The following is an 8572-nucleotide window of genomic DNA, read 5'->3' as shown; positions in this document are numbered from 1 at the left end:
GAGAGAAACTTAACAGAAAAATGAGAGATCTATCAATTGGTGAGTGTAGGCTGTTGGAGTCTCTCACTACTAGTTTGTGGGGTTTGATGTGGGATGTAAGATGTAGTAATATTTCTTTTACATATGAGGGTGCCCTTGTATTTGGGGCATAAATGTTCAGAATTGAGACTTCGTGTTGGTGGACCTTTCCTGTGATGAATAAGTAATATCCTTACCAATCTCTTTTGATTTTAGTTTAAAGTCTTTTTTGTTAGATATTAAAATAGCTACACATGCTTGTAGCATGAATCTTAAAAATCTTATTAATAAAATCAAACCCGAAGCCAGTTATTAGGGTGAATGCTGGAAGATCAGGGAAGCAGAACAAGCCACAGTTTCCTCACCTTGCCAGTTCCTCAGCTGGTCTTGTTTCCTCAGACTGCAAGGTTCTATGTCCTCATCCCAGTGGCTTTCAGCTGAACTGCTGCTCCAAAGCCTACAAGCTTAATCAACCAAATGCTTAGCTAGCTCTGGTGCCTGGTTTTCATGCCTTATATATCTTTCTGTTCTCTGCCATCACTCCCTGGGATTAAAGGCTCTCTTTCTGGGATTAAAGATGTGTGTCACCATGCTTGGCCATTTCCAATGTGGCCTTGAACTCACAGAGATCTGCCTGGCTCTGCCTCCCTAGTGCTGGGATTAAAGGCTTGTTCTGCCACTACCTATCCTCATGTTTAATAATGTGGCCGTCCTGTTCTCTGATGCCAGATAAGTTTATTTTGGGGAACACACAATGTTTCAGGGAACACAATACCACCACACCAGCTTGCTTCTTATGTCCATTTATTTGCAAAATCTTTGCCAACTTTTTACTTTTAGTGTCTTTCCTTAAAGTTGAGGTGTGTTTCTTGAATACAGCAGAAGGGTAGATCCTGTTTTCATATCCATTCTGTGGTGTGAGCGTGGTGTGTGTGTGTGTGTGTGTGTGTGTGTGTGTGTGTGTGTGTGTCAGAGACAGAGAGAGAAAGAGAGAGGATAGTGCTTTGATTGTAAGGCAGGGGACAGTTAGCATGGTCTAACATCATCCTTTGTGTATGTGTGGCATTGGCTGTAGGGGTTGGGGTACCTAATATAATGTGAGTCTCTATGGGTATGCTGATGGAACCTGGTTCTCTGGAAGAACAGTCAGGGAACTTAACAAATATGACATAACTCCAGCCCTGCAAATATCATATTTTGATGTAATCAATAGCAATGCCCTATTGTGGAAAAGCCCATCAGGCATGGCAGGAATGTGTAGGTTGTATTTGCCCTCTTCCATGGAGTATAGGCAGAGATTTGTGTTAGAGTTCAGAAAGACAATGAGTGTGGAGTAAATGAAGACTTGAAGGACAGGGAAAAGTCTCAGAGGCATGGAACCATTGCTGTGGTCTGTGGAAAGAGCCCATAAAAGTGACTGAAGTAGGGATGTCGGAAGATTTTCATACTGATATGAAGGCACAAAAATGATATGAAGAGAAAACTGCGCCAACGACTGTCAGTTCAGGTTTAGTTGAAGTAATGTGTAACACATCCAACCTCATGAGCCGAGGCAATTTAGAGAAGCATAGGGCGCTTCTCTTTAACATACTTGTCACCAAGAGCATATCAGTGGATGACTACAATTTTTTTCCACTGGGGATTAATAAACTAATGCATAAAGAGATGAGACTGGAGAATGTTTTCACTTTAGGAGAATGTTCACTAATTAAAATAATTTGTGATACATAATCTGTAAACATAGAAGTTTGCTGAGAGAAACATGGTGCAGAAATTTTGGGGTGTCCAACTAAAGACTGGTCCAGCTTGAGACCTATACCATGAGGGGGAGCTCACCCTTGGCTCTGCCTGGAGGGCCAGGTCCCAGAGACTGAATAGTCCAGAGACCTGGGATAGATTCAAACACAGCTGGCAAAAAAGTCAATGAAATGATTCCTATTGATGTTCTGCTATACCCAGAGATTAGTGCCTAGTCCCATTGTCATCAGAGAGGCTTCACCCAGAAACTGATGGAAAACAGATGCTGAGACCCACAGCCAAACATTAGGCTGAGTTTGGTGAATCCTGCAGAAAAGCATGGGGAAGGATTGTAGGAGCTAGAGGAGTCAAGGACACCACAAGAAAATCACCAGCATCAACTAACTCAGGCTCATAGTAGCTTACAGAGACTGAACCAACAACCAGGGACTGACCTAGGCACTCTTTATATATGTTACATTTGTGTGTCTTGGTCTTTTTGTGGGACCATAACAGTAGGAGGAGGGGCTGTCTCTGACTCTGTGGCCTGCTTTTGGGACCCCATCCTCCTACCTATTTGCCTTGTCCAGGCTTAAGGATAGCAGGTGCCGAGTCTCAATGCAACTTGATATGCCACAGCTGGTTGATATCATGGGAGGCCTTCACTGTTATGAAGATAAATAGAGAAAGAATGGATGGGGGTAGTGAGGGGAATCTATAATCACAGTGTAAAACACACAACTGAACACACACATACACACAAAAATGGAAAGAAAGAAAAGAAAATAAAAAGGCTTTGACCTCAGCCTCTAGAAGGAATCCAGGCAGCTGGGAGTATTTTCTCATTGGAGGAATACAGTGAACAGGGATGGGGCTTTCTCACCCTGGATAGTACCGAGAAACATGTGACAGTTTCCTTTATATTCTGTAGGCTATGGAGGAGTGGTAAGTACCTCTCAGGGAGGTGGGAACCTCCACCTAGAGAAGTGGGAGCATCTTCATTAACTGTAGCTACTAATTAGGAATGTTGAGCATCTTCATCAACTGATAGCTACTCATTTACGCTCCTCCTTTCATACAGTGCAAATTTAGAGCAGTCTTTCTGATAATTACCATATTGTGTTTTGATATTGATACAATAGACTAAGTCTCTGCTTATTTCCATGTTATGACAGTCAGAGGCCCAGGCTCAGATACAGAATTAAAATATAGGCTCAGTCATGGATGCAAATGCTGCATTCTGCTTAGTTCTCAGATGAAACCAGATTGTCAGAGATGATTATTCATGTCTCAGTGACTTTGAGAGTTCATTGTTAAAGAGAGCCATTGTTTAAAGATGTCCATTATTCTAGTATGTAATCACATTGAGTGGATATTTAAAACAAGGTACTAAATGTACCCGCAGCAGTCACCACATGACAGCCTCACTCTATGGACCACTATCCAGTTGTCTCCTCTCCCAGATGTTGTGAAACCTGTATTGGTATCTCATGCATGGCAGGTAGGAGCTGTGTCACTGTGCCATGCTTGAACACTTCAGATAAGAGTACTCACGCCAATCTGACCCAGTCCACCTCCATTATTTTACATATTTGCCTGAGTACCTTTCTTTAAAGACAGAGTTTCCTGTCACACAGGCTTCCCTCAAACTTTCTGTGTAGCTGAGGATAACCTTGAACTTCTGTTCCTTCTGTCCATCAAGAGAGCTGGGATTAAAGGGATGTGCCAGTGACACTGCTGTATGTGGTAGTGAGAATTGAACCCATGTCTGCTTGTGTGCTCTGCAACCACTCACTATATACCCAGACCTGGGCTGTTGATTTTGTTGTTGAAGTGCCCCATGTGCCTAGGATGGTGTTTAGTCTTGTTACATCCCATTGATAAGTTCAACAAAGTATCCAATCTTTGTACATCTGCTGAACTTCTTGTGTCTGGAAAAAAATGAAAACCTTACATTTAACAAGAAGTTACTGCTCAGAATAAGGATCTATGCCTGTAATCTGAGAACTTGGGAAGTGGAGGCAGAATGATCAGGTCTTCAAGACTGGCTTCACACATGTAGCAGTTTAGAGGTCTACATAAGATACTTCTTGAACAACAACAATGAAAAAGACACCAAGATCCAACCACCCAGCAAGCCAATGTGGAAAGTTCTCAAAAGCTAGCAAAATATATATCCACATAGGCTCCAGCTATGTCCCTCCCTGACATATGATCAAAGGACTAGACAGTCTGCGCCACAGATGCATACTCAGCCATGTTCATTGCCACTCTATTTGCAATAGGAACAAAATGTGGAAGTAATCAAAATGGCTTTCAACTGATGAACCAATAATGAAGATGTACAGATGCATGATGGGATTCTCTTCCTCTCTAAGGACAATGAGGTCATGAAACATGCTGATGAAGGGATGAACTAGCACATATGATACTGCGTGAGGTGACAGAAGCTAGAAAGCCAGTTGATAGAAACTCTCTTCTTTGTGGATCCTAGCTCCAAATCTCTGGATAGGAGAACATATCATGGAGTAACCAGAGATGTCAGGAATATAAAGGGCCTGGGGGTATGGCCAGCAGTGGAGAGGGGGATAGTAGGACGCAAGTGTTATGAAGAGGAAAATTAGAAAGAAAGGTGGGCAGTTGAGGGGATCCTGGATGTGTTAATGCAGACAATGAGCCGTGAAGAGATGAGAGTGAAAACCCAGTTCAGATTGACTTCACCAACCTGGATCAGACTTCGATGAATTTAATGCCAGCAGGTTCACTGTCAGCATATTTAAAACACAGTACCATTTGGGGAAAAGGTTGCAAGGCACAATAATTCCAGTTTTAGAAGCAGAATAAACCTTCAAGTGTGATTATATAGAAGAAACTCGTTTACAAATTCCATGTGGCTATGAGGTAGGTGCTACAGCTAAAACCTGAAATGTGGTCTCTGACTGAGAGAGCATAGAGGTCATCAGGCCACAAAGAACATATGGCATCTTCTCTTAAGATGAATAATGATCTAGTGATGGAAGAGTCAGGAATAATCAATATGGAGAGTTTCAGGTCTACCCTCTATAGCAAAAGTTAGGAGAGATCTGCCTCTATAGATGGCAGAAACATCACCATGTTATAACAGATTCCACTCCCAGCCTTCTGGGTGGAAAAATAGGTGTTTTATCTCCTCCATTGAGAAGATTAGCCTGTGTGGTTAGATTCCTGGTTTCCTTAGTGATCTATGAGCACCAGGACTTTCATGCACTTAACAGGCAGCTCCATTCTCTGGGCAAGAGGAAGTAGGGAACCATTGAAAAATAGTACCACCTTTGTGTGGTTTTGGTTTCAGGGTAACTATAGCCTCATAAAAAGAGTTTGGTAATGTTCCTTCTGTTTCTATTGTGTGGAACAATTTGAAGAGTGCTGGAGTTAGCTTTTCTTTGAAATTCTGGTAGAATTCCTCACTGAAACCATCTGGCTACATTCCCCTTCCTCACCTGTCCAAGAGCACCTTTGTGTTGGATGAGTTCAGGCATAAGTACTCCAATATCCACCCTCTCTGTGGCACTGCCATATATTTGGTAGCACCTTGGTAAGCGTGGTTGGTCCCTGTGGTATCATTTTTCTGAAGATATCTCTGACCTTCAGGAGTTCAACCTCATCACTGGAATGTTCCAGAAATGGACAAACTTGGGAAGAATGCCTTGCCAGTGCTCTCCCTGCTGCATCCAATAAGGGCAGCTTTGTTTCTGTGGTGTGGGTCTTCCATGGCCCAGAGCTTGCCTTCCTGTAGAATTCAGATTGTCTGCTGGACTGAGGGTTGGAAACATGGCAAAAACTGGATCCTAGCAATATGAAGCTTCAGACCCTAGTTTGAGAGTCTGTTTCCTAGCAAGGGGTCTTCTAGCATGTTGGAAAACCTTCAATCAAGGAAAGATTTCAGTTAAATATTTCTTATAGTTGCATGACTGCCTACACCCTCCCTGAGATAAATTGTTGGTCATTAAAGCTAAATGTCCATTGACAAAATGCATGTGTGTGCAATTGTGTATGTTATAGAAATGAAGATACATCATTTGAGGTGATAAAACTAACTGCAAGTGTTATAGCCTAACAAAAACACTGGGGCCAGAAATGAGAAACCCCCTGTTGAGTGGTGAACAGGGGAATCTAAGAGACTCTCAAACCAGGATAGGCCATTACTGCTGTCCTTGGTTGCCTCCCAGATTCAAGGTTAGACTGTTCTGGTAAAGATACCATGTGCTTCAGACACAGGAACTGGGGGAATCAGGGTCTAACTGACTGAAAGCCTCCCTCGATGAGTACTGCCCTTCATAGTATCAGAAGGTTTTATGTAAACAGACAAGGTGCAGGAGCAATCTGTTGCCGTAGCCAGCTGCAGTTCTATGAACTGTAAAAATGAATGGGCCTGCAAGATAACTGCAATATTGGCATTTTTATATGGATAAAGCAATAAGTTTCTAAAGAATGTATGTCTGGTCCTGTGAACCTAGACAACTAACCTTGGATGGAGAGGTCATGAACCATTTAGTAGAAGAGAGCTACTAATTGCATTTTCCTAAACCAATGTAATATCTAACTGTATTCCAAATGCATAACCTTGTACCCACTGGTAAGTGTAGCAATTGACCTTCATCTAACCAGCTTCCTTCTTAAATATGAGACTGTTATAGAAACCCACAGCTGGTTAAAATGTAGAGAAGTGACTCTGCTGTGCTAAATTTTGGTAGATGAATCTGCAATTATGTCTTTTATGGGACAGGTAAGCTCTATCTCTCAATAATGTGGTCACTTATGCAAGAGAAGCCTGACAACAGCAGTTTACATACAAATTGGAGAAAGGCAATTCCACCTCGACACTGCTAGAAGAAGAGTTACAGGTTGTCAGTACCCACTGAAAGGGAGAGTCAGCCTCCTCTAAGGAAAAGCTCCCACATTGGATGCTCAGTCCCCAGTGGTCCTAGACACAAGGACAAATGAACAAAGCTAATTGGCTAATTGGACTCAGTAGATTATATATGCATGTGTGTATATATATGTACAAACCACACATATGCAAGCATGTGGCTCTTTAAAGAGATCATAATTTTTGGAAGGGTACATAGGATAAGCTGAGGCACAAGAGGGAAGGGAGTTATCATGAGTGATTGAGATACAGTCTTCATGTGTGAAGTTCTCAAAAATCACATGAGAACAACAGACATTAATTCCTAGTTCAAGGTTGGCCAGGAAGGCTGAGGAAATGTAAAAACTGCATCCAGAATTTGAGTACTAGTTCTACAAGTGTTTGACAGTGTTTTCCCAAAGTATAAGAAAACACACAAATGGAATAATGTTTGGAAGTTGCTACAACTGAGAAATAGAAATTTCTGGATTAAAATGACCCATTACAAAAGCAATGCAAGGAACGGGGAAATCAGTGAGGAAAATAGCGGATTGGTTTGGTAATATTTGTATTGTTTGAATTTTAGGCTATTGATGACAAGTATAGACATGACAAGCTATGGCTGGTTGATGGTGCAACTTTGAGTTTACAAAGTAAAGGATTTAACATGGACTTAAGCCCTTGCATTAAGGAAAACAGGAGGCTCTTAGGAAAATGCCAGCGTGCATTCAAGACATGGATACTGGATTCTTTTTGTTCTGTTTTGTTTTGTTTTTCAAGACAGGGTTTCTTTGTGTAGCTTTGGTTCCTGTCCTGGATCTCGCTGTGTAGATGAGGCTAGCCTCCAATTCACAGAGATCCAATTGGCTCTGCCACCCGAGTGCTGGGACTAAAGGCATGCACCACCACTGTCAGGCTGGATGCTAGATTCTTAAGAGAGCCTGTCTTTCTGTTTCAGACTATTAGTTGTTTGAAGATAGGAATCTCCGAGGGCCTGTTGATGTTCCATTCATGCGTGATCACAAGTCAACTCTGGTCCTATATAGACTGATGACCCTTTTACTCAGGAGAGACTAGAAACAGACCAAACCCCAACCCAACCTTCAGAAACCATGTTTATTTTCACAACTGAAAAAAGACCCTTGAACGGAAGAAGTGTGGGGGATTGCAGACTAGTGGGATGTCTCTGTACAAAACACAAAGAACAAGCACAGACTTCTGCTCTCACAGGATCCCCATCTGCAGTCCAGGTGAGGGCCAAATCACTATAGAGCAGACCCCAGTCACATGACCTCAACCTGACCAATGAAAGAGTTCTGATTGGCTACCCAATCTGATTGGCTCAGTTCTGTACATTGTCACCAATCAGGTCACAGAGCACGTGGTAGGTGGCTAAGAGACAGTTGGTGCCAGTTATTTGATGTTGAAGGCAGAGCTTTCACTTTAAGGACTCCAGTGGCAGAGGCAGTGTGCACAGACGGTGTATTAAGGCACAGATTTGGAAGAGGAGTTTCTGTTTTACTCAAGCAATGCCAGGTACATCCTGATTGGCTGCTGTCTACTAAGACTTTTCTTTCATGGGACCCACACTGTTCTCCGTTGTCATTACCACTTTGGAGTGCAGATAAGGCCACCAGACCTTGTTCCTACTGGGTAGCTCATCAGGAGCCCAAACCTGGACTCGGAACCACCTAGGACTGTGTGTATCCCTCTTTAGTCTAAAGGGTCTGTGGTGGCTGTGGCATCCAGGCTCCTTCCCAGGTCACTGTGGAAGACCACTGTCCTATTCCATGTCCTTACTGGCCTGTCTTATGTTCCCTAAAATTCACCTTTTGAGACTGGTATGTCACATGTAAGGTCATCTTCATTTGCAACTGTTTCTAAAAAAAAAAAAAAAAAAAAAAAGGGACTACGTTTCATTTTTGGAGC

Source organism: Onychomys torridus, unplaced genomic scaffold (genome assembly GCF_903995425.1).
Source record: "Onychomys torridus unplaced genomic scaffold, mOncTor1.1, whole genome shotgun sequence".
Lineage (NCBI taxonomy): Eukaryota > Metazoa > Chordata > Mammalia > Rodentia > Cricetidae > Onychomys > Onychomys torridus.
This window is presented reverse-complemented; position numbering follows the sequence as displayed.